The 27,259-nt window shown below is 45.3% G+C and overlaps 1 protein-coding gene across 1 annotated transcript in view; it reads right to left on the bottom strand.

Moving 5' to 3' along the window:
- The window catches only part of ITGB4 (integrin subunit beta 4), a 132,022-nt gene extending 105,944 nt beyond the window's left edge, over positions 1 to 26,078 (bottom strand). Inside the window, 1 exon segment of the mRNA XM_060253022.1 lies at positions 25,499 to 26,078. The gene's annotated coding sequence lies outside the window, so the exon portion shown is untranslated.
- Positions 26,079 to 27,259: the final 1,181 nt, after the last annotated feature.

Here is a 27,259-nt window from a genome sequence, read left to right as displayed (position 1 = left end):
GGACATTAACATTGTTAACATTTTGTCTAATGTTTAAGGGGGGGGCACTTCTTCAGGGGCTCATTTGCCATCGGGCAAGCTGGCACCCTGGCCAGTCCGCCACTGAGTGTGAATGGAATAATGCAAGAAGAAAAGGAAGAACACTTAAAAACTAGACCTGTTCTTTAGAACGTAGGCCAGAGGTATTGGACTCATTTGTCATGCGGGCAAGATCTGACATAAACGAGACCTTGTCAGGCTGGGTCATGTACATCATAAAATGTAATGCAACGTAGCACAGATATAATATGATATGATAAATTTATTGTCATTGTTCTCAAAAAAGGAAAATGAGAGCAACGAAATGAGGTGCTCTTCCACAAACATGCCAACACACCAACACTAAAGAAAAGACATATACATAAACCATTTAAATACATCTAAAAGAAATAACCATTCATGACCCTACATTTAGCCTACATCTAAAACAAATAACCATTCATAGCCCTGCATTTAGCCTAACCACAGCACTTGGATAGAAGCTGCCCTTGAATCTATTTGTCTTAGCCTTCAACACTCTATATCGTCTGCCCGACGGTAAGATCTCAAATAGCAAGTGGCCCGGATGTGAAGGGTCCTTTAAGATCATTTGTATCTTCCTTTTACATCCCATATCATACAGATCCACCAATGAGGGGAGAGAGAATCCACAAATCTTCTGTGCTCTTACCATCACTCTTTGGAGCACCCTTCTCTCTGCTTCCGTGCAGCTCCCAAACCACACGCAGAGGCAATAAGATAGAATGCTCTCAATGGCACTACGATTGTTATATAAACATTATAAAGAACACAAACACAACTAAAGTTTTTTTAAACTTAAAATATGCCTAAAACATCAGCACTCTTGCAATATTTTGTTTCTTTAACAGTCTCTGATAACTGACACCACTTGCTCTGAATTATTGCACCAAAATGCTGTAGGAGGCTTGAGTATGCTGTTCAGGTGTTGTTCAGGTGTGTATCTGTAAGCTGCAAACCTATTTTTGATTTATTGACCTTCATTACAGAAATCTCATGGCCAGTGCTTTGAGCCTCAGACCCAGAGGAAAACATGAAATGCCTTATACGTGATTTGCTTTTTGTGCTGGCCAAGAACATGTGAAGGCCCTGTAGTTTCTGCAGGAGTCCAGTGGAATAATCAGATAAGCATTGAAAATAGGCAAAACAACTTGTCTGTTTATTGCAGAATCCAAACAGCGAGGATAGCAGACTAACCAGAGCACACTCAAAGCATGCTAATAAAATGCTTAAGTTAACAGGCTGCAGGTGTTCTAATTAAATAAAGCAATGCTTAAAGTAACTGTCATGAGCCCTGACGAGGAGGAGCTGGAAGGGTTAACAGACCTGGAAGAGTTGCCAGCCAGTTCCTCAGCTGAACAAACAGCAGCTGGCCCATCAATCACTCTCCAGGCACCAGTGTCAGCTGTTGACGATCAATCTCCTCCAAGCTCTCCTCCTCCCATCTCAAGAATTTGAAGCAGGCTCCGGAAAGAACTTTCAGAGCGAAGACATGAGGCACGCCGATATTTCAGATCTTTCAGCCTTGAGTTCTAGCAGAGTCACTGCCACCCAGGGAGCAGGCTGATTGAGACTCACATATAGCTCCCACCCAGGACCTGGTAACCTTGTGAAAGCAACAAGTCTATTCTCTGGCTTGCATCCACGCTGCTTCCTGATTCCTGATCCTGACCTGCTTGATTTCCTTGGCACCCTGACCTTGTGGCTTTTGGACATTGACTTTTGATTCTGGTTTGTGATTCTGCATTGGTCACTTGACTCCTGCTTGACTTCCTGGACTTTGACCTTGCACTGGCTTTGGACTCCTGCCTGCCTGCCTGCACCCGGAGAACGTGACAGTAACATTACATCACATCTTCTCTCTCAAAAAAAAACCCCAGTAAACAAAATTTTCTTTACAATAAAGAAATTTAAGGTAAAGGTAGTCGCCTGTGCAAGCACCAGTCATTTCCGACTCTGGGGTGACGTTGTTTTCACAACGTTTTCACAGCAGACTTTTTACGGGGTGGTTTGCCATTGCCTTCCCCAGTCATCTACGCTTTCCCCCCAGCGAGCTGGGTGCTCATTTTCCCAACCTCAAAAGGATGGATGGCTGAGTCAACCTGGAGCCAGCTACCTGAACCCAGCTTCTGCTGGGATTGAGCAGAAGGCTTGGACTGCGGTACTGCAGCTGTACCACTCTGCGCCATGGGCACTTTTACCAACAAGATTTACAATCATTAATAAGAAAGAAAATACAACCAGTGATAAGAATTGAATATATTATTCAGGTATGTAGCTTTCTGGTGAAAAGACAACTCTACCCCAAGGTGTTACATACTTGTCTCATCACATTCATCATGTACATCCTCATCCTGAGAGCTATGTGTCTACAAAACTATAGTCTTCCCCAGAGAAATAACTACAACTCCTATATGGCAGTGCAAGAAGTGACAGCCATATATAGTGATCAGTATAAGCCTACAGTCTGGAAAGTCCAAGTTTAAAATTCCCATACTGCAAAGGAAATGCGCTGGACACAAACCCTCAGCCTAATCCACCTCACTGGCTTGTTGTTATCCCTTATCTGAATAGTTCACGTTGCTTTCCTACTGAAAAAAGACTGGATCATGAAGGGGGAGAGAAACCCAGTAGCACCCAGGAGAGCCGTGGCACGAGGAGGGAGACAAGCCTCAGCCAATAGAGGGCACAGAGCCTTGGCTCAGTAGTTCTGCTGTGCATTTGAGAGAGGCTGACAAAGCAAGCTCTCTCTCCACCTCACCAAGGGAGGAGCCTCAGCCAATGGAGAAAATAGAGGCTTTGTTCTGTAGTTTCTGTGCAATTGATCAAGCCTGGCAAAAAAAGGTGCAACGCAGAAGGAGGCAAGAGAGGGAAAAGGAAGCAGACAACGGTGAGTTGCTCAAGGGCCTGATAGGAGACCTCTGGGGGCTGGATACGACCAGCAGACCACACTCCTGTTTTGGCACTCCTGTTTTGTAGACAGTATCTGTAAATGATGCTTCCCATTTTGATTTTGTCCCCCGTTTCCCCCTTTTATTTTTTATTTTTTTAATTTATTTTGTATTAGGTACCAAACATTAAAAAAGACTTAGAAGACAGAACACTGATTTAAATAGCTGCTAGCTATCTATCTATCTATCTATCTATCTATCTATCTATCTATCTATCTATCTATCTATCTATCTATCTATCTATCTATCTATCTAGGCTACCCTCATAACCTGCCCATGTCCCACTCGACCTGTCCCCAACTTTCCCCAGAGAGAAATATGAAAATCACTAGAGAGACAAGAATCTGCTATAGTGATCAATTACAAGAGTTTAAGAGTCAGAGAGGCTTCAATTATAAAAGTAGTAATAAGGAACCTACAGTCTCCTTTTGAAAATTGTCTCACAAGGAGAATGGGAAAATACTATTCACCACCCCTAATCTAGGTTGAAACAAAGGAGAGCATAAGTGCGGGGTGTCACCTCCCCCTCCCCCAATATATAATAACAGAGAAATGATAATTATTATATTTTCCAGTGATCAGTACATGATTAATTTTAACTGAGACACACTGAAGAAAATATAACTGAATGCATTGTTAGGCATGTGGACTGACAGGTGGATGAACGGAGACTTTGCTGCTCGTGTGGGGAGTGGTGTTAAGGTAACTTTATGTTTATAACTTTTCTTGTCTAGATCCACTGGTTGCTGAAAGCCAAGCTGATGGAGGAGAGAGAAGCCAGAATCCAAATCAGAAGCCCAGAGGGACATGCCATTATGTCTAATCAGAAGTTTAGCAGGGACTACCCAGCGCTATCTTATGTCTGCAGAATGTAGCTGGGTAGTAATCAGTTTTAAATCTCACTGCAGGCAGACTCCCTGGGGAGAACTGGATATACCTTGATTTTAAGATCAGCATATATAAAATGACCATCTCTATGGACTACCTATAAATTTTGTGTTGCGCTCTGGAGTAAAAAAAGTTGGCTATAACATTTCTGGGTTCACATCTGTTAGGATTTGTTAGTTGGCTGACTCTATATGGTTTTAGTGTGAGGAGTGTCTTCAATATGCAGCATAGAGATGTCAATTAGCAATGAAAATAGAGACTTCTTTTTGTTCTGCGTTCTCTGGAAAGCCTCTGAATTTTAGATAAATCTGATGTACATCCATTTCAAGCGAAAGCACTCGATGCCTGAAATTAGTCGCTTCAGACTGAAGTGTTTGAACTTCCTCTTGAATTGCTTGTAAATTGTGACATTTGCATTGCTGAGTTAGCTTTTGAATCAGCCTCCTTCAGAGATTGTTGTATTTTCTTCAGTTGAAGTTGTAAATGTAATTTTCCTCCCCAAAATCCAGAGACAGGAACATGGTTGAGGAGAGGGTGGGCGTTTTCGCACAGGGCTTACCCCGGAGCGACGTCCCTCTTCACCGCGCAGCGTCTGCGCGGATTTCGCACCAACTGCTCCGCAGAACCCGGAAGAGCTGCGTAGTGCCGCAGCTTTTGCGTCTCAAATGTAAACCGCCAAAAACCAACTTTACATTTGCGACGCAAAAGCCGCGGCTCTTTGCGGCTCTTCCGGGTTCTGCGGAGCAGTTGGTGCGAAATCCGCGCAGACGCTGCGCGGTGAAGAGGGACGTCGCTCTGGGGTAAGCCCTGTGCAAAAATGCCCGGCGTTTCAGGCTGCTGAAGGAAGGCAGGGGGAGGAAAATTATACTTCATGAGCAGAAGTTATTATGCCCATAGAGATGCTAGTTAGAGTCTAACCCTTCAATTTTAATTTTTGCAGCTCAGCAAGGTTCTTCTGTAATTAAGGTGGCATGTTTCTAGATTTATATGAATATTATGCATAGGATTGTTGGGTAATAGAAAACCATAGTTTTGCTTAAGCTCTCACTGACTAATTTGCAGTTTTGCAATTTGCATAGTGCAGTGCAACAATATTGAAGGTGAAACTATCCACAGCTGCTGCACACTTTGTAGAAACATACCCCTCGCTTTGCTGTCTCCATAATGCATTAATAATACTTTTTAAATTGAAGTATGCTTTCACCGACTGCAACAGAGCATGGGGCAGTCAGGAAATTAAAAACCTTTTAAGTTTCCTACCATACGCTGCAGAAACACAGTCATGTGGAGCTATGGTCTCTTGAGGTTACCAAGAAATCTCCCCTGTAACCTTCAGACCACTTCCATAATTAATTTTTTTAAAAAATGAATACAGCAAAAAATGCACAGATAAACTGATGAATGTTCATATGATGTTTTAAGAAGGAGGCATATGGAAAGAAGCAAGACTGATGGTTGAGCCAGCATTTGATTTCTTGCTATTGTGCACAGATTCATATTATGTTTGTCTTCATCTTCAATTTCTTCTGCAAACGATAGCACTCTAATGCCATTAGGCTGTATTCACATTGCACTGATGACTCAAGGTGACAGTCTAGAAAATGTTACATTTTATTTCCTGATTATTAATTTTCTTTTAAAAACCTGGAAATGTGGATGAAGAAGCATCTCAAAGATGGCACCAGATGTGGCCTCAGAGGGAATCTTCCTCTGGAGGTTCTGTGTTGGTTCTTGGAAGCCCTCGTCAAACTTATTTGCAGATGGTTGGGTCCTCATATAATGCTCCAGAGAGCAATCCTCATCAGGAAGATTTATTTCACCAGCCATTAAGACACCTGGTGCCCCCCTTCACATTGGACGATGCTAAATAGGTCTGGATGGAAAGCCATTCCTAACTGAAGCCGTGACACTTTCTATTCCATGCTATAAAGTCTCTGGGACCTTATCTCTAGGGGTTGATTAGAGGACCTTGTCAGTAAACTCTAACAATCAATGGAGCTCCATCTTTCTTTATGCGCAGCTCCATAGCAAGCCGGTGAGAAAGAAATATTGTTATTTTCTTCTGCTTTCTCTGAGGAACCCCTAAATTTTAAATTGAGTTGCTGGGCATTAAATTTCAGTGGTAATACTCTGTTTGGGAGTTCCTGTTCTCCATTTTGTATAATCTGGATTTCATCATGAAAAGTATGTCCTTCATCCAAAGCCTTGTCTACTTTTTGGTGTGCCTCTATCAAGGATAATTTGATGGCTTCCAGTGGTTTTGCATTGGCTCGAAAAAGGCTTTCATATTCTCCAATAATAGAGCCTCCATCAGTCATGGCTGTTTTGTTCTCTCTGTTTTGTTCTGATCCATTTCCATTTGGAGGTCTTCATTAACTGTATTAGCCATTTTGTTAGTTGAAGTTTGAGAGGCTGTCTGCAGTTCACTTGTTTTTTTCAATAAGAAAATAGTCACAGATCTGTCATTTGCTGAGGTCAGTTTGGGAGTTTTTGCTTTCACTCTTCCCATAAGATTTAGATAACAAGATCATGATGCTTAGGGTTGATTTGGCAAAAATGGAAGAAGGAGGGAGCTGGAACAGATTTAGGCAGCCATTTTGTTAGGTACCATGTCACACCCTCCTTAAAGGCTGCTTTTAGATGCCACATCTCAAGTAATAATATAGTTACTGAAACAAAGGACTTCTGCACACCATTCTTCTGAGATCTGAGACTGTCCTATAACTCTTTGGTTGCAGAGATATAGGCATCTCTCCTAGAAACTGCTGTACTCCTTATAGGAAGCCCAAGCTTCCAGGTCAATTTTTATGTGGCTGGTACAATGTAGTTGTCATTACAATAAGGTTGCTGTGTGTACTCTGTGCCTGTGACTTCACTACCATTGAACAGGATTGTACAGGCCCAATAATTGCCTTGAAGACTTAGTATTCTGTGACTTAAGGGTTGAGTGGAAGGCTCTAATTTCAAAAAGTTATATACAGTCCCCATTTGCACCAGGATCTAGGACTTCTAAAGGCCCTCCTCCGTTATACAAAGAGATAAGACTAAAAGTTGAGCTCTTTCACATCACTGCCAGATGAATGGCACAGCTGTACAAGGGTCAATGGCAGCTTCTGTGCTGGTGTTTTGACTGCAATCAGGGCCGCTTTTACACTAGGGTGGTTTTCTCTGATAGTCTGATGGGATTCTGTGTGAAATCACCTTTGCAACAGAGATTCCAGACAGCCCAGGGTAAGCTGTTTTGGTTTCCCTTTCACACATGATATGCATTGACCCTCCTCCCCATTCTCACCTAACTCCCAGGATTCTCTGCCTATCCTGTTTTAATTTTCTTTATTTTCAGGAGCATGGGTAACACTGCATGGAAATATACAATACTTTAAAAAAAAAAAAAACACCCCCAAACCTCCACATCTCTGGCGATCCCTTTCCTCCTGTCTAAAAGTCAGGCTTAGCTGTGAGTGATTTTTTTCTGGGTTTTTTCCCCCCCAACTTTCAGGAGCACTTGCTAGGAGTAATACAGTACTATTAATAAAACTAATTGTGTGCCATCAAGTTACAACCAACTCTTGGCAACCCCAGGACCTAAAGCATATGAACATATGAAGCTGCCTTATACTGAATCAGACCCCTGGTCCATCAAAGTCAGTATTGTGTTCTCAGACTGGCAGCGGCTCTCCAGGGTCTCAAGCTGAGGATTTTCACACCTATTTGCCTGGACCCGTTTTTGGAGATGCCAGGGATTGAACCTGGGACCTTCTGCTTCCCAAGCAGATGCTCTACCACTGAGCCACTGTTCCTCCCCAAGCAAGAGGTGAGCAAAGATGCTTTGCCATTGCATTCCTCTGCATAGCAATTCCAGGCTTCCTTGGTGGTCTCCCACCCAAGTACTGTGGCTGGATGTGCTTAGCTTACAAGCTATGATGAGATTGGGTTGGTCAGGGCTGTTCTGTTCTATTATTTTCTCTGGAGGACTGGCCCTTTGCTATCATCAACAAACGAAAACAGTAATTCGCTATCACTTCGCGGAAGTTCTGGAATGCTGCTGTTTTGCCTTCCCACCGAGAAACTGCTTTTGCCAATAGCGTCCTGCTCAGGAAATATCTTTTTTAAAAAGTTTAAAATATAATAGATTTTTGTGTGTAGAAGAAATGGGCTGCGAGCAGCCTGTGCACAAATGAAGAACGACATCATGTTGAAACATGAAGGGAAAAAATCCTGCACCGGTCAGATGGCTGAAGTGTGCGAAATCCTTGGCACACCCAAGAGAATAAATTGTCCCCTGCCTCTTACTATTAGGTTCCTTATGGCCAAATATATATATTAGTCTAATAGCCCCTTTAAGACCAACAAAGTTTTGTTCAGGTTTGGAGCTTTTGTGTACATGCACACTTTGTCAAACAAGAAAGCTCACATCCTGAATAAAAGGGTGTCCAAAGGGGCTATTGGACTCTTTGTCACATTGCTTCAGACCAACACAGCTACCCAGCTGGATCTATTTTTTTAGTCCAATCCACACATCCAGGAACAAGTAAGCGGATGGGCTTCTAGGTACTGATATGGGTCTCGAGAAAAATGGCACCTCTCACATTACAAATAAATGTTCTCATACACAAGAGCTGGTGTGGTGTTGTAATTAGAGTGTTAGCCTAGAATCGGGAGACACAGATTTGAATCCCCATTCTGCCATGGATGCTTGCTGGGTGACCAAGGGCCAGTCACAAGCCTAACATACCTTGCAGGGTTGTTGTAAGGATAAAACGAAAGTGAGGGAAACAATGCAAGTCACTCTGAGCTCCCACTGGGAAGAAAGTCTGGATAAAAATTAAGTAAATAAATACAAAAGCATGGTCCTCTGTGTAAGACAAGAAACAGATTTAAGTCTATGTAACTGGATACAAAATTGCAGAATGGAATTGGATTTTATCAAGATTTTCTTCCTCTGCCTTAAATTTGAGATAAAGGACCTGTCCTTCCCCCGCTTTCTTACTTGGAAGGCTTAAAATATTATTTATTTTTTTAGAGAAACTGCAAAAGTTTGAAAATTTTACTTCTATCTTACTGAAAAATTGTAAGAAAGTAAGATAGAGATCATGAAAACACCAGCAGTTTACCTTTGTCTAACAACTGCCACTTTTCTAACAACTCCAAGAATTTGGGTGGGTCAAGGTATAAAGCAGAGTTTGAAGTTCAGACCTCTTCCAGTCTAAACCTTTCCATATTTAAAGCAATTACCAACATGACCTGTTTTTAAAGAATCATATGACCATCTATATATTATTAGCTACCTGTGGCTGCAATCTTAATCCACAGGTTGGGGCCATGTGAAGGCTAATGAGATTTTTTAGCAAGCTTTGGAGAACTCCCCGGGCGTGCAGAAAAATCTGAAAAATAAAAAAGAAGATATTGGATTTATATCCCGCCCTCCACTCCGAAGAGTCTCAGAGCGGCTCACAATCTCCTTTCCCTTCCTCCCCCACAACAGTCACCCTGTGAGGTGGGTGGGGCTGGAGAGGGCTCTCACAGCAGCTGCCCTTTCAAGGACAACCTCTGCCAGAGCTATGGCTGACCCAAGGCCATTCCAGCAGGTGCAAGTGGAGGAGTGGGGAATCCAACCCGGTTCTCCCAGATAAGAGACCGCACACTTAACCACTACACCAAACTGGCTCACAGGGTATTTAAATTGTATTAAATTTAAAACCCACAGGGTATTTAAATTGTCCCCAAATAAAAAGCATTCTCTGGGTAAGCACAGAGAATGCACTTACCTAGAGTCGACAGGTCTGACTCAAGAAATATCTGGGGACTTTGGGGGTGGAACCAGGAGACTTTGGGGGGTGGATCCAGGATCAAGGCTGTGACAAACATGACTGAACTCCAAGGGAGTACTGGCCATCAAATTTAAAGGGACCATGTGCCTTTTAAATGCCTTCCTTTCATTTGGAAATAATGAAGGATAGGGACACCTTGTTTTCGGGCTCATAGAATTGGATCCCTTGGTCCAGTCTTCTTGCAATTTGGGGGCTGTTTTGAGGAGAGGCCTCAGATGCTATACTGAGAATCTGGTGACTCTATCTCAAAATACAGCCCCTCCAGAGCCCCAGATACCCACTGATCGATTCTCCATTATACCCTATTGGAATTGGTCTCCAAAGAGTATAATAGAGTGCCCAGCAGACATTTACGTCCCCCACCCCACTTTCTGATGACCCTGAAGAGGGGGGACGGCCTCCAAACTGGGGGATCCCCTGCCCCCAACTGGGGATTAAGTACAAACAAACGGATACTCATTATGGTCTATCCTTTTCAAACTATTTAGGCTGGTCAGACTTAAAAAATTCTTCAACATTAGCCCTCCCCGTGAGGAGATGGTATTTAAAATTAATCTACATTCTCACCGACATGTTCTGATCCTGCAGTTTTGACCTTTGAAAAAGTACGGTAGTTTTGAAAGAAATAGAAAAAATGGAAACAAATAATAGTAATTATAAGTATAACATCTCTAGAAGGGAGCAGACAGTCCTTGGTGGTTTGATGAGGGATGATTCCATAATATTTAAAGAGGCAGACAAGGGAGGAGCGTTGGTAATTCAGGATGGAAGTGACTATGAGAACAAGAGACGATGACAATTATTGGATGTGACATTTTACCAACAATTGGCATCTGACCCCACTGATCACGTCATGGGGCTTATTAAAATAGTAGTTACGGATGCATTATTAATGGGGTACATTTCAGAAGCTGTGGCTAAATTTCTGAGTTAAGAACATCCAAGAATACCCATCTTTTACACGTTACCTAAAATCCATAAGGGTGGGAAGCCACTGCCCGGGAGACCGATTGTATCCGGGTGCGAGTCGACTCTGGAACCTCTTTCTAAATTTATTGATTGACATATACAACCGTTTGTCCAGAAGATTTCTGGCTTGTTGAAAGATACTAAGGATTTTATTAGTAGAATTGAAAATGTTCAGGTACCTAGAGAAAGTCTTATTGTTACACTTGATGTGGTTTCGTTGTATGCCAACATTCCGCATGAAGAGGCAAGGCTGTGTCTTCGGTATGTGCTGGGAAAGAGAACAGACAATGGCCCGCCTTCTTTCTTTATGATGGAGTTTATAGATCTTATTTTGGAAAAAAGTTATTTTAGGTTTAAGGAAGATTTTTTCCTCCAAACAAAAGTTATTTCGATGGGAAGCGCGATAGTGCCCAGCCTGGCAAATATTTTTATGGCTAGCTTAGAAGAACAATATATTTGCAATCCAGCTATTAACCCCTTTCATGAAAACATACTTTTTTACTTCCGGTTCATAGATGATATATTTCTTATATACAGTGATTTAAATAATGTAGAGGAATTTTTTGATCAGCTGAATACCATTCATTCATCAATTAAATTCACTGGAACAGCAATGAGAGATGTCTTAATTACCTTGACACTTTTGTTTTCCGCACGGAGAATGACAGGCTGGTGGTCAGACCATATACTAAGACAACAGATAGGAACTCATAACTTAGGTTTGACTCCCATCATGCTCACCATTTGCGCAACAATTTGCCATATGATCAGTTTTTGCGTATTTGATGAAATTCCACCTTCCCGGAGCACTTTCTCAGCTGTTATGTCAGCACAATTTCAGGAGAGGGGATACCCCAATCGGGTTATTCAGAAGGCGCTCAACGGGGCTAAACAGGCTGACAGAAGGGAGTTGTTAAATGATAGGAAGAAGGAGAAAAATAGGACCGGTGTATCTTGTGCCTAACAATAGAGCAGATGCTACGAAGAAAATAATAACATGGAATTGGCATCGAGTGCAAGATATACCCGGGTGTGATCAATTACCATTTATTGGCCTGTGGAGAACTAAGAATATGAGGAACATGTCGCTGAGGGCGGATGCCAGGACGAATGATATGAACAGGAATAGGGAGAATGGACTCATAGGGCTTTTCCCCTGCGGGCACTGTTCCGTGTGCGACTTAGCTTGGTGCACTGACGAGATTATTCTTCCCCACTTTACAAAGAAATTAACAAGCGGGACATCTTGTGGGAGTAAAAGAATAATATACCTAATAAAATGTGTGTGTTCCAAGCTATATGTTGGATCCTCTATTATAGCTGTAAGAGCCAGGATTTGTGAACATGTCACATTTAAAAATGCATAAAACTGATGCTCCCCTCTGCCAACATTTCCTGGATACGGGCCACTCCCCCACTGATTTTTCTTTTGTTGTACTTGAAAAATTTGAGCCACATCCTTTTGTTAGAATGGATATACAAAAACATCTGTTAAAACGTGAATGTCATTGGATTTACACGTTAGAAACTATGGCATCAATGGGATTAAATCAGAGTCTCGATTGGTCATTATTTTTATGAATTTTTTTATGAATTTCTACGTGAATAGCAAACTTGGTCTAGTTATTGAGATGTATGATCTTGATTGATTTGTAAATAATTTCTGTTACTGCTTTAAAATGAATTGCAGCAGCTGCGAGTAATTTGCAGGAGCAGTTAGACTACTGGTATTTGAGTTAGGACAGTACCTAGCCACAGGAAGGGATGCTACCGGTAACATGAATGTCAGCAGGCTATGACAATTAAACTTTTAGAACTGGTGTCCCCGCTCGTAAATGACGAAATGGTATTGGTGAGTGTTACTACGGGATTGTGTTATTGATTTATGATTGTTAAATATGCTGTGATGATTTTAACTAGTATTGAGTCCTTGTTTTATGATAGGGAAACCATGATGCATTGGTTGCTATAACAGTCTACAATTGAAAAAGGTGTGACCGAAACCGGTATTGTGGACTACCTTATTGTGGATTTATTTCTTGCTGCACTGATAGACCCTGGATTCAAGTCAAGGAACGACGGACATTGAGGATTCCATTTTCTACTATTGGCTTTTTCATGCATTGATTTTGTGGAAATACTGTTTGTGGTGTGTTCTGTATCTTTAAGATTACACGTGTTTGTGCTACTCAGTTCCCGCTGTTTTTTTCCCCAACTGGGGATTGGCAACCATACAATTACCTCAGACCGGGGGAGGGGGGATGTTGACTGTGCAGCCTGGGAGCTGTCCTGGTTCTGGTGGTGGTCATGCAGCGTGAGAGCCACGCTAGGGCTGGCAGTGGTGACGCATCCTAGGGAGAGCCCAGGGGCCATGCTGGGCCCACCAGAAGCAGCCCCACAGCCCAGAACTCCATGCTGGGCCTCACAGTGGCACAACTGGAAGCTGTACTGGGCCTGATGGCGGTGCAGACCAGGGAGAGACTGGGGGCCATGCTAGGCCTAGTGGCAGCTGCTCTACAACCCAGGTCTCCACACTGGACCCAGTGGTGGCATCTGGAGAGCCCAGAGGCTGCATTGGGCTTGACAAGAGAGTGGGGAGGGTATGGGATTCCCTCCATGAGTCTCATGGGCCCCCACTTGTTAGATTCTAAAGCACTGTCTGACTGAATACAGACCAGGCACCATGAACTCCACCCCCTAGGTGTTCTTTTGTTTTCCTATTAGTCTGAAGAAGTTGGTTGAAATACAGCAGATGGCACATTCAGCAATGTGAGTAAATTGCGTCAGTGAGATCACAAAAGTGTATGCTTGCTCTGTTTATTTTGAGAATGTGTGTGTTCACTTTAATTTAGTGGAAGTTTAGCTACTGGGAAATGAGGAAATTAAGACTATATTTAGGGGAACTGCACTGCTGTATTTTTATTTATTTTAGGGAATGGGAAAGTCTCCTGGTTCCACCCTCAGGGTCCCCAGATATTTTTCTGAGTTGGACCTGGCAACCCTATTGTGTACAACTAAAATGAGGCAGAACTGGACTGAGGACTACTGGAAGGTGGGTTCACTTAGAGAGCAAACCAGCTGAGAAATAAAGCCTGTTTTATTAAGTGGGGCTTATGTCCAGGGAAGTGTTTTTAGGATCACTGTCGTAATTCTCAAGTGCTGCTATTTCAAATGAAGCATCAGGGTTCCCTGTTCTTTGTGCACAAAAGATACTGGGAGAGGAATTTAACAGTGGGAAAGCATTCGTATGGAGGCGTCTGAAATGAATTGTGAGGTAAACATTGTAATCTGAATTCAAAGAAGCAAGTTAATGTTTCTGCAAAATTAAATTACAATTTCTACTTCACAATGTGCAGAAACTGAATTTTAAAATGAGACAAAATAGGAAGGGAGCAAAACATTCATGGCAAAGAACCTTCTCCATTCCCCACTTGCACACTCAGAAGATTCTGTTTTAGTCTCTCCAACATATGATTTTAGCCTTTTGTACCCTTATTACAGCTATTAAACCTGTGCGTATTACTGCAAGATGAACTCTTCCTTGGGCAGCACAAGAAGCAGCCAATGCTACAACAATCAAGTAACACAAGGACTCTTTTGTTATACTCAAATCCCCAGAAGATATGAAAAGACTCAGTGTGTTTGTTCCCCGCCCCTCCCTGTCTGTCTTTGGGCTTTTTCCGTCTCCATGGGGCTCAGATGGACAATAGGAGTTTCTGCACATACCCCTCCTGAGTCCTAACTTCTCAAGGCCCACACATCTCTCTCTCTTCATCTGTGAAGTCTCAGATAGGGACACAAAGCACAGGGACAAAGGAATTCAGGCTCATTCAACAGCTTGGTTGCTGCTATAGAAAGGTCATCTATCTGGACTTTGCCTGCTCTTTCTTGGATTTGATACAGTGCTAACATGCTCCTTCCTAGCTCTCCCTGATTGCCACTTCCTGGATTAGAGTTGCTAGATCCACCCAACAGCCAACAGAGATTTGGTGGTGGGGGGGGGGGGTGAGGATTGCCAGATCCAGGTTGGGAAACTCCTGGAGATTTGGGAATGGAGCCTGTACAATTCCATAGAATCCACCTTCCAAACATACATTTATCCAGGGGAGCTGATTTCTGTAGTCTGGAGATGAATTGCAATTTCAGGAATTCCCAGGTCTTACCTGGATGCTGGCAACCTTAACATCAATTATTGAGACAGCATGGGTAGTAAATAAAACTAGTAATAAAATTACAGGTTTAAAATGTGTTTTTTTTTGTTTTAGCAGACAACAAGCTTTCAGAGTAGAAGATGAAGAAGAAGATACTGGATTTATATCCCGCCGTCCACTCCAAAGAGTCTCAGAGCGGCTCACAATCTTCTTTCCCTTCCTTCCCCACAACAGACACCCTGTGAGGTAGATGAAGATATTGGATTTATATCCCGCCCTCCGCTCCGAAGAGTCTCAGAGCGGCTCACAATCTCCTTTCCCTTCCTCCCCCACAACAGACACCCTGTGAGGTAGATGAAGATATTGGATTTATATCCCGCCCTCCACTCCGAAGAGTCTCAGAGCGGCTCACAATCTCCTTTCCCTTCCTCCCCCACAACAGACACCCTGTGAGGTAGATGAAGATATTGGATTTATATCCCGCCCTCTGCTCCGAAGAGTCTCAGAGCGGCTCACAATCTTCTTTCCCTTCCTCCCCCACAACAGACACCCTGTGAGGTAGATGAAGATATTGGATTTATATCCCGCCCTCCACTCCGAAGAGTCTCAGAGCGGCTCACAATCTCCTTTCCCTTCCTCCCCCACAACAGACACCCTGTGAGGTAGATGAAGATATTGGATTTATATCCCGCCCTCTGCTCCGAAGAGTCTCAGAGCGGCTCACAATCTTCTTTCCCTTCCTCCCCCACAACAGACACCCTGTGAGGTAGATGAAGATATTGGATTTATATCCCGCCCTCCGCTCCGAAGAGTCTCAGAGCGGCTCACAATCTCCTTTCCCTTCCTCCCCCGCAACAGACACCCTGTGAGGTAGATGAAGATATTGGATTTCTATCCCGCCCTCCACTCCAAAGAGTCTCAGAGCGGCTCACAATCTTCTTTCCCTTCCATAGGGAACAACAGAGTTCCCAGCAGACATTTCCCTCCCCTCCCCCTGCTTTCTGATGACCCTGAAGTGGGGGGAAGGTCTCCAAACCAGGGGATCCCCTGCCCCCACCTGGGGATTGGCAACCCTAAAAGGAAGATATGAAGCAAAGAACACAGGATGCCAAGAGCAGAGCATGAGAATTAGAAACGAGTTCTTTTAAAAAATAAAATCTGACATAATTTAGAATCCAGAAGGAGCCATGGGATTCTTTATTAGATGGCAGCATATGGTATATCACATACTGTGTGGCAAGGTCATGGTGATACAGATTCCTGTTAGGGTTGCCAATCCCCAGGTGGGGGCAGGGGACCCCCCGGTTTGGAGGCCCTCCCCCCCCCCGCTTCAGGGTCGTCAGAAAGCGGGGGGAGGGGAGGGAAATGTCTACTGGGAACTCTGTTATTCCCCATGGAGATTTATTCCCATAGAAAATCATGGAGAATTGATCTGCGGGTATCTGGGGCTCTGGGGGGGGGGGCTGTTTTTTGAGGTTGAGGCACCAAATTTTCAGTACAGTATCTAGTGCCTCTCCCCAAAATACCCCCAAAGTTTCAAAAAGATTGGACCAGGGGGTCCAATTCTATGAGCCCCCAAAGAAAGTGCCCCTATCCTTCATTATTTCCTATGGAAGGAAGGCATTGAAAAGGTGTGCCGCCCCTTTCAATGTGATGGCCGGAACTCCCTTTGGAGTTCAATGATGCTTGTCACAGCCTTGATCTTGGCTCCACCCCTAATGTCTCCTGGCTCCACCCCCAAAGTCTCCTGGCCCCACCCCCAAAGTCCCCAGATATTTCTTGAATTGGACTTGGCAACCCTAATTCCTGTTTAATTAATCTCCAAGACAAGAAAGAAAATGGGCACCTCATTCACAACATTTTCTTCTTCCTCATATACTGTTGTGTAGTCTGATCACAGTAAATTCAGCTGTTATCCAAACAGAGAAGAAGCTGGAATTAGCACAAAATGAATCCAGGAAATGGAAGATTCCGAGGTTTTAAGATAAACTGCAGGACTGCTGGGAGTGGAAGAGCTAAAGGGACAAAAATTCAGACTGGAGATCATGCAATTTAGATTTATAGGATGTTTGGGCTGTATGAGAGTGCGCTCAGGGGGAATCTTCCTCTGGGGGTCCTATGTTGGTTCTTGGAAGTCCTGGTTGAACTTACTTGCAGATTGTCTGGTCTTCATAGAACTCTCAAAAAAGCAATCCTGATATGGAAGACTTCTTTTACCAGCCATTAAGACACCTGAAGTGCCCCCCTCACATTGGACTATGCTAAATAGCTCTAAATAGCTCTAGATGGAAAGCCATTTGTAGCTGCAACTATTACTTTTTCCATTACATGCTATAATTTCTATGTATTCAGAGGCTAAACATACTGGGATGTCTCTGGCGAAGAGCCAGTTTGGTGTGGAGAGCCAGTTTGGTGTAGTGGTTAAGTGTGTGGACTCTCATCTGGGAGAACCAGGTTTGATTCCCCACTCCTCCACTTGCACCTGCTGGCATGGCCTTGGGTCAGCCATAGCTCTGGCAGAGGTTGTCCTTGAAAGGGCAGCTGCTGTGAGAGCCCTCTCCAGCCCCACCCACCTCACAGGGTGTCTGGTGTGGGGGAGGAAGGTAAAGGAGATTGTCAGCCGCTCTGAGACTCTTCGGAGTGGAGGGCGGGATATAAATCCAATATCTTCTTCTTCTCTGACTCAAAATTCCCCATACAAATTGTTACACCTGAACAATTACCAGGGATAGAAGCAACTTAAATTTCTTACTGGCACTGTCTCTCATAGTGGGCTCAAAGCAAAAGATGGGAGGTACCACATTTACCTCTTTCTTATTGATGTTCTGTGCCAGCCTGTACCAGCTGACTCTTTTTTTTTTTGGGTGAATTTGGCCATTCAGTGGTGTCCAGTTGAATGATTTGAGACCATCTGTAGAAGATTTTTAATTGAAATGGAGAATAGATATACCAGGGTCTCAGGCCCGTAGCTAAGAGAGGGCCTGTGGGGGAACAGCCCCCCGACTTCTGGGCGAGGCCCCCTGACTTTGGGGCCCCCATCAGCCCCCGGGGCCTCTGGTCTCCTTCCTGCCGCCCTCCCTTCCCCATCACTCAAAACTGTGCGGGGTGGGCGGCAGAAGCAGCCCTCAGCCTCCACTGCAGGTTAAAGGGCCCGCCAATCAGCTGATCATCGGGCCCTTCAAATGGGTGGAAGGCTGGGTCTGCTTCTGCCAACTGGCCCCTGCCGGCGGGGAAGTACCAAGCTTGTAAAACTGTCCTCTTTCAACAAGCCTATAAGGTGGAACTCTGAAAGTGACATCTGGCCATCTTGAGATACATACATCCTGTACTGTAGCACCTTTAATCTATTGTGGTTTTTAAATTATTTATGTAACTGTCTTTTAACTGTATTTTATTAACTGCATTTTATTATATGAATTGTATCTATTGTAATCATGGTTCACACCATGTCTTGTGAGCCGCCCTGAGCCTGCCTCGGCGGGGAGGGCAGGATATAAATAAAAGCTTATTATTATTATTATTATTATTATTATTATTATTATTAAGCGCCCAGCTGTGCAGGGCTGCTGCATGCATGGCTTTACAAGTTGGAGCCCTGCCGCTTGCTGCGAGGTGCCGATCAGCTCGGCTGGGCTTGGCCGTGGGCCAGAGCGCTCCGAATTGTGCAGGCCCCCGCGTGCCTGGGGTCTGCGCTGCTGCTAGCCTCAATCGGGGCCGCCCAAACCTGCAGCAGCAGTTGCCTCTTGGGCGCACAGTGGTCGCCGGGCCTGCGGATTCCACTAGGCACTGTCCAGAGGATGGGGAGGGCACCAGGCACGGCTCTTGCCAGCCAGAGCCCAGAGGAGGCTGCCAGCCCCTCTGCTGCTTAGAAGCGAGCGTGTGGAGGAGCGGGGGAGGAGTGGCTCTGGGCTCTGGGCGGGCAAAGAGGCCCTTGAGTCGCCCCAGACCAGGGAGTGGAAGGGGTCGACCCCCTTCCCCCTGTGCACCCCCGGGCCCCTCTTACTCCTTCCTGCTGGCCCAAGGCAGGCTCCTGCTTTTGCGTCCCCTGCCAGAATGCCAGCTGGACTTTTTTGCTCTCTTTTCCCTCCCAGGCGACCACGCAGCCAGTCACTGGCTCTTCTCCGCTCCCTGGGCTGGGTGGAACACAGGGAGAGGGGGCTTTGCAAACCTGGGAGGGGTCGAGCTAGGGTTGCCAAGTCCAATCCCAGAAATATCTGGGGACTTTGGGGGTGGAGCCAGGAGACACTGGGGTGGAGCTAGGGGGAGGGGGGGAAACAGCGCCGGGGAGCGTGGCGAGCCGCCCCGTCTCAGAGCGGGCAACGCCGCCGCGTGGCTGCTGCCCCCCCGCCCCACCGCAGCTGCTCCTCCGAGATGGGCTCAGGCTGAGCCCATCTCGGAGGAGCAGCTGTGGTGGGGCGGCGGGGAGGGCGGCAGCGGCGCGGCGGCCTTGCCCGCTCCGCTCTGCCTCTGGGGTGGATTCGGAGGGGGGGTGGAGGCGGGCCGGGGGCGTGGCGAGCCACGAGTCCGGGTCCTAGAAGGGCCCAGATTTGCGGCTCGCCATGCTCCTGGCCTGCCTCCGCCCTCCCCGTCTCTGGTTTTGCCTCGCTGGTTTTGCCTGCGCTGCTGCCGCTTCTTAGCTGCTCCTCCAAGATGGGCTCAGCCTGGGCCCATCTCGGAGGAGCAGCTGCGGTGGGCGGGGAGGGTGCGGCAGCAGCGCGGCGGCCTCGCCCGCTCCGGGATGGGGCGGCTCGCCATGCTCCTTGGCGCCGTTTCCCCCCTCCCCCCGCTTCCGTTTTTTGGGGGAGCGGGGGAAGAGGCTGGAAATCCTGGGGTCCCTCGCCAGGGCGGGAGGGTTGGGAAGCCTAGGTCGATCCCACCTTCCGCTCCCTGCCTGGTCGACTCTCCAGTCCCCCGGGGACTCCTCCTAGCCCTCTCGGCCGGGTGGCTGGCACTGCAGAGCTTCCTTTCCTGCCTCCTGGGGGCACCCGCCCACCTCTGCCTTGCAAACTGGCCCGGACCCACCTGATCCAGCATGGTTTCTCTTATGTTCTTATGCCAGTTAAAGGGCCTGATGATCAGCTGATTGGCAGGCCCTTTAACTGGCCAGCCGGAGGCTGGAGACTGCTTCTGCCACCCACCCAGCACAGGATTTGGGTGATGCAGAAGGGAGGGCAGCGGCAATGAGAGTGGCAGGGAGGAAAGAGAAGAGCTCTCATCCCCTCTGCCCTCCCTTCCCCGCCACTCAAATAGCAGGCGGGGCACTTTAACTCGCAAGGAGAGGCTGGGGGCTGCTTCTGCTGCCAGCCCCATGCTCTATTGGAGTGGCGCTCTCGTTTGCTGCTCCCCTTCTTTCCCCATCGCCCAAATTGTGTGTGGGGTGGGCACCAGGTGGTACTTTGATTTGAAGGGTGTGGGAGGAAAGGCTATGGGGTGGGGCTCCTGAGTGCCCCCCCCAAAAAAAATTTAGAGGCTCCCCAACCTTCTATATCCTGGCTACGGCCCTGCAGGGTCTTATGGACTACGTGGACTACTAGAACATCTGCATGGATTTTGAGTGTCTGAGCCTACAACAGGGTTGCCAAGTCCAATTCAAGAAATATCTGGGGACTTTGGGGGTGGAGCTAGGAGACTTTGGGGGTGGAGCCAGGAGCAAGGGTGTGACAAGCATAATTGAACTCCAAGGGCCATCACATTTAAAGGGACAGCACACCTTTCTAAATGCCTTCCTTCCATAGGAAATAATGAAGGATAGGGGCACCTTCTTTTGGGACTCATAGAATTGGACCCCCTGGTCCAATCTTTTTGAAACTTGGGAGGTATTTTGGGGAGAGGCACTAGATGCTATACTGAAAATTTGGTGTCTCCACCTCAAAAAACAGCCCCCCCAGAGCCCCCGATACCTCCGGATCAATTCCCCATTATACCCTTTGAGAATCGATCTCCACATAGGGAATAATGAAGTGCTTAGCAGACATTTCCCTCCCCGTTTCTGGCAACTCTGAAGCGAGGGATTGGTGTCTCTACTCATGAGTTGCTGCCAGCTTCTTCAAAGTAACAGAGACACACCATCCCAAGAGGAAGCCTTTCAATCGGAGACTGAAGCCGCCGGACGTGGAAAGTCACATGGTGGCTGTGGAGGTGGGGCTTCCCCCCTCCGGCCAGCTGACTGGGGGCGGGAAGGAGCCTGGGAAAGTGGGAGAGAACCCCTGCTGGGACCTGGGGATTGGCAAGCCTAGCCTACAGTCAATTAATTTATGCTGATCTATGCTCCTTTGGCTACTTTTGTATCCACATGTTTAGTGGCATTTTCATAATTATTGACGCTAGTGACGGGTCTAAGTACTTTGATTGACTTTCCACCACCAACCTCAAGTATTAAGCAGACATTCAGATTGTAAGGGCCCACAAGATCATACCAACGAGCACATGTAGTGAGAGAACAGGTACGCAGATATATACTACCCTCTATCCTCCTTCTCAGGGATGTGGAGTGTTATGGTACAGCCCAATCTCATCGGAAGTAAAGCAGGGTTGATACTTGGGTGGGAGACTGCTAAAGGAGGAAGGCCCTGGCAAACTATCTCTGGTTCTCACTTGCCTTGAAAACCCGTTTCTTGCTGTATAGGTTGGTTGTGAATCGACAGAACGTCTATACGTACCTTCTTCTCAGTGGGGCTGCATGGTTGGAAAACAGAAATACAAGCCAGAATATGTTTGTAAGAAGAGATTTTTTCTTTTTTGGGGGGGAGAGGCCTATACAAGGGCTTTGGTACAGACATTCCCTTATTCCATCACAAAACCCATTGGGGCCAAGAATCCCACCTACAAATACAAGTTGATGGGGTGTGAACTGGCAGAGACTGACCATGAGAGAGATCTTGGGGTCGTGGTAGATAATTCACTGAAAATGTCAAGACAGTGTGCGTTTGCAATAAAAAAGGCCAACGCCATGCTGGGAATTATTAGGAAGGGAATTGAAAACAAATCAGCCAGTATCATAATGCCCCTGTATAAATCGATGGTGCGGTCTCATTTAGAGTACTGTGTGCAGTTCTGGTCACTGCACCTCAAAAAGGATATTATAGCATTGGAGAAAGTCCAGAAAAGGGCAACTAGAATGATTAAAGGGCTGGAACACTTTCCCTATGAAGAAAGGTTGAAACACTTAGGGCTCTTTAGCTTGGAGAAACGTCAGCTGCGGGGTGACATGATAGAGGCTTAAAGATAATGCATGGGATGGAAAAAGCAGAGAAAGAAGTACTTTTCTCCCTTTCTCACAATGCAAGAACTCGTGGGCATTCGATGAAATTGCTGAGCAGACAGGTTAAAACGGATAAAAGGAAGTACTTCTTCACCCAAAGGGTGATTAACCTGTGGAATTCACTGCCACAGGAGGTGGTGGCGGCCACAAGCATAGCCACCTTCAAGAGGGGGTTAGATAAAAATATGGAGCAGAGGTCCATAAGTGGCTATTAGCCACAGTGTGTGTGTGTGTGTGTGTGTATATATATATATATATATATATATATATATATATATATATATATATATATTTGGCCGCTGTGTGACACAGAATGTTGGACTGGATGGGCCATTGGCCTGATCTAACATGGCTTCTCTTATGTTCTTATGTTCTAACCCAGCAACATTAGCACTCATTTTTCTTTGTCAAAGCCAGCCCAGCTGGAAGTATACCCAGTAAGCACTAAGGATATATAGCAGAGTTCAGTTCCAGAGGAGTAGCCGTCTGGTGCAGCAAAACCAAATCACAATCTTGTGGCACTTTAAAGACTAAAGTGCTTTTATCCTAGCATAAACTGTCATGGACTAACTTCATCTACAATCCTAGCTCAGCGGTCTTAGAAGCAAGTGATAAAACAGGGATGTTGAACTCATTTGTTATGAGGGACGGATCTGACATAAATGAGACCTTGTCAGGCCGGGCCATGTGTGTACTTTTAAAAGGACACAAACACAATTAAAAGGGTTTTTTTAACCTTAAAATGAAACATGCTTAAAACATTAGCATCATTGGTCTTAAAGGTGCTTTCTTTGTATCTCTCCCATGGGATCCATGGAACTGGGCAAAGGAAGCTCTGGGTCTTTCCTTCTTTCCCCAGGGGACCAGGAGGGGGAGGAGCCTCAGCCAATAGAAGGGAGACAGGCTTGGCTCAGGAGCTCTGCTGTGCAATTGAGAGAGCCTGGCAAAGCAAGCTCTCCCTCCCCCCTCCCAAGGGAGGAGCCTCAGCCAATGGAGAAAATAGAGGCTTTGCTCTGTAGCTCCTGTGGAAATGAGCAAGCCTGGCAAAGCAAGCTGTTATGCAGAAAGAAGTAAGAGAGAGGGAGAAGGAAGCAGATAACAGCCAGTTGCTCAGGGACCTGATTGGAGCCCTCTGGGGGCTTGATTCAGCCCCCGGACAGCATGTTTGACACCCCTGTGATAAAAGGCTCCTTGCCACTAAAAAGAAATCTCTCTTCAGGGCAATTTCCATCATTCCAGCTAAAAGAGGTTCTGCCAGATACACAATTAATTATTTTGAGATGTTATTCCCACATGCCAGTTTAATCTCCAATATCCATTCAAGGGGAGACTGTTTTCAACCCCACCCCTTTGATTTTCATGCCCAGTAGGCTACACACAAATGTCTTCATCCACACTCAACACTGCTTTTGGATTCCTCTGTCCCATCCTTTTTCTTGGGAATCCTATGTTGTCAAGATACAAGTCTAGACTCCTTTCTGACAAACTGAGAAGTATTAACAGGCAGGACATTATAACACCAACAAGGAAAGCAGGAGATCTTAGCAGAATAGGTGTCTGGCATGAGAGTTTCTTTGCATTATAATGGAAACAGTAGAAAACATGAACATCTTAAGACAGAAATTTTCAGCACATTCTAACCATTCCAGCACATTCCTTTAGAGAACGACAAGCTATTCCTTTGTTAGACATATTATAGCACACATAGCATCAGTACCCAGGAAAAGTCCATCTAAATATTCATCCTCTCTGATACCTGTCTCCTTCCTCCCAAGTGATAAGCATGCTCCCATTTCTAACTTTCTTTGACTTCACCCATCCAACAATATAAAATTGCTAGCAGAAATTCTGCAGATTTGCTGTGATTTAGACATTAAGCATTATGTAATGGTTAACATAGAAAGGAGCAGGTGCTGGGACTTACATGTGTCTGAAAGCAGGGTGCCACTTATAGATTGAGTGCGTGTGTGCTTTTCTCCCTTCCTTGGCATTTCCAGATTGCATGCCACTATTACCTCGAGCTGAGTAAATTTCTGCTCAACTCACAGATTGAATTTACGGAATAATTTATTAGCTGGGTATACATGTCAAAGGCACAAATCCATGTCACCAAAAGAATGCCTTTTTTTATCATATGCTGATAACAGCTCTAGTTATTTTGAAGTACAAATTCAATGGGCTTTTCTCCCAGCATTTAACAGTTTAACTGAAAATGGGCACTTGGACCTTGCTAAATCCAGCCCTGTCCCCATAAAATGGTGTCTCAACCTCTCATTAAGCTGAATGATGAAGGGAAAGACATCGTATATCTATTCAGAGGCACTCTTTGTGTTTTTATTTTTTAAGGTCCACATTTGAGCCCTAGTTTTGGAAACAGGACATGAGTTGATGGCCAGATAAATGATAATTTTGGAAGATTTAATCAACTATTTTACATCTGCTCACACTTTCCATCTAGTTATCCATTATCCATAATCCCATCCCATTTCTTACTCTGCACTTGCGACTTTCTGTCATGTTTAGAAAATCCTTCTTAAAAATTATCTCATATATACCTTACCTGTCTTTTCCCTTACCTCAAACACACTATGCCAAAATCAGGGGAAATGTTGAACTTTCAGTTAAACAGCCAACAGATCACTCACAATAGTTTAACTCTCCTTATCCTGAGCCTAACACTGTGAAAATAGGATCCCTTAGGATTTCTGTCAATCCAACATTAGTGAGATTGTTAATCCTATAATACACACTTCTTTCTGCCATCTTGCATGAATTTTCCTCTTTTATACCAAAAGGGTTCCCATGAGTTTAAAAGGTAGTAACAGTTTTGTGACAGGCAGAAATTAGACATGCAAAACCTCCCCCATAGCTGCAACGCAGTATTAGGACAGTTGTATCCTGTTGAATTTCTGCCTGATTGTGCAGTTGTTAATCGCCCTTTGAGGGACTGAAAGAACACATGAGCCCTATTTTCTATGTAGGGGTTTCCTTTCCCTGGCAAAGAGCGAAAAAGGGCACAAATCTTGCCTAAAGTATTTGTCTTAATAATTTAAACAGTGCAAGCTGTATAAGGTGTTGGTGATTTTTGTGCATGGGAAACAAGCAAAAAGAAACAAGTCTAAAGAAAAATTTGCCCTCCTCTGGAACATGAAACTGGCTAATCAACAACTGGTGCCAGGTTCCAGCAGGACGACAAGAGAAAGCACATTGCAATGTTGAGAGGATAAGAACATGCACTCCCAGAAGCACAACCATACTCTGCATTTGCCAGCTGCCTACCTGCGTAAGACAACCTTTGCCTCATTTCACTGCTCCCTCTGGTTAATCAATAAGTTAGAAAAAGAAAGAAAAGACTCTCCGCAGCTGGGAACACAAATTAATTCTACCAACCTCATTAGTGCTGGGTCTGATTCAAAGTCCAAATCCTGTGTAACAATCCAAATAACAGCCACCCACACCAAGCCAAGAAATTCCTCCAGAGGCAGTGGGGCGGGGGGGGGGGGGGTGGGGGAGAACTTCACTACTTCATTGCCACTTCCAAATTCAGCATTTCCTTCCCCCGATTTCCATCCGGCTCTTTCTCTCAAAAAAATCCTTTAGAAGCCCAGTTAGAGGTTAACAATCCCCAGGAATGAAGAGCTTGTGAATCTGACATACCTCTGCACAGGTCCTGGTTCCTTCTGATAAAATGTTGACTTTCACCTTTTCCCTCCCTCCTTCTGGTTGCTGCTGCTCCCTCTGCCTGTCTTTCTCTCACCAGGGGCATATGGAGAGGTTGCGTAGCAGCAGTGGGGGAACAGCTCTCAAGCAAGTGAAGTCAGAAGAGATAGTTTTATTTTAGGTCAGGTGTGTGTCTGTGTGTGCATGCGGCGGGGGGGGGGGGCTATCTGTGACTCAGGTTTGTCTGGCATTCCTGTGAGTTATGCACACCTGTATGGGCAAGAACCGCCAGGCAGCCAAGCTTGTAGTCTCCTTCTCCTTTGCAAACATGTTTAAAAAGGCACCCACCCACAGGAAAAGGGTTGACGCTAGAAGCTGAGGCGGAGACCAACCCAGCTGTACTTCTGCAACGACGATTCACTGAAGGGATTAGTTGGTCTCCAGGAAAGAATTTTTTTTTAAATCGGTCTCTAAAGTGCCGCAAGATTCTCTGTTGAATATATCCAGTTCGTCAGGATTGGAGGATGCATTCTTTGATTACGGAAAGAGCTCTCGCTGGTTTGTTTCTTTTCCAGCCCACCCCCCCTTTCCCAACCCAAGCGCTTTCCCTCTTTTTAGATATTGTCCTGCAGACTTCCTAGGCTGTGGAAGCAAAGATAAAAGCATACTTGAGCGCAAACAGCCTGCACAGGGAAAAAGTCACACCATTCCAACTTTCTGTTTCCTCTGCTGTCAGACAAAGGTTTAATGATCAGCATCCTCTATTTGTACTTTGGTTAAGAGAAAGAACAACTAAACTTGCACAGCTCTGGACTGAAAAGCTCTGAGCTAACTAGCTCCCTACATGCTCCCAACAGGGTAGAACCTCTAAATGACTTGATCTCCAAGTGACAGTAGCTACCCCAGGAGATATATTTAAATGGCAATGGTGTACGGAGAGGTTTTCTTCTATACTATGTGAAGGTTAAGGGGATAGCGAAGGCAGTTTGTGATGTACAGTACATAGATGTATCCATTAGCAGAGAGATTGGTGAATTGGAATGTTTAGTGTTGGGAGAAAACATAGACATTGTGGGAATTTCAGAAACTTGGTGGAATGAGGAGAATCAGTGGGACACGGTGATTCCTGGATATAAGCTATATCGGAAGGATAGGGAGGGAAGGGTTGGAGGTGGGGTGGCTCTGTATGTCAGAGAGGATATACAGTCCAGTAAGACTGAGGTCAGAGAATTAGATTCCCTTTTAGAAATGCTTTGGGTTGAAATAGAGGGCCCAAAAGGAAATTTAACTATGGGAGTTTGTTATCGCCCACCAAATCAAAAGAGAGAGGACGATTATAATATGATGGAGGGATTAAAGATAGCGGCTAAACGTAAAAACTGTGTCGTAATAGGTGATTTTAACTACCCGCAGATTGATTGGGTCAATATGTGTTCTGGTCGAGAGAAAGAGATTGAGTTTCTTGATGCTCTCAATGACTGTGCTATGGAG

This window comes from Heteronotia binoei, chromosome 13 (genome assembly GCF_032191835.1).
Source record: "Heteronotia binoei isolate CCM8104 ecotype False Entrance Well chromosome 13, APGP_CSIRO_Hbin_v1, whole genome shotgun sequence".
In the NCBI taxonomy this organism is placed as follows: domain Eukaryota; kingdom Metazoa; phylum Chordata; class Lepidosauria; order Squamata; family Gekkonidae; genus Heteronotia; species Heteronotia binoei.
This window is presented reverse-complemented; position numbering and strand designations above follow the sequence as displayed.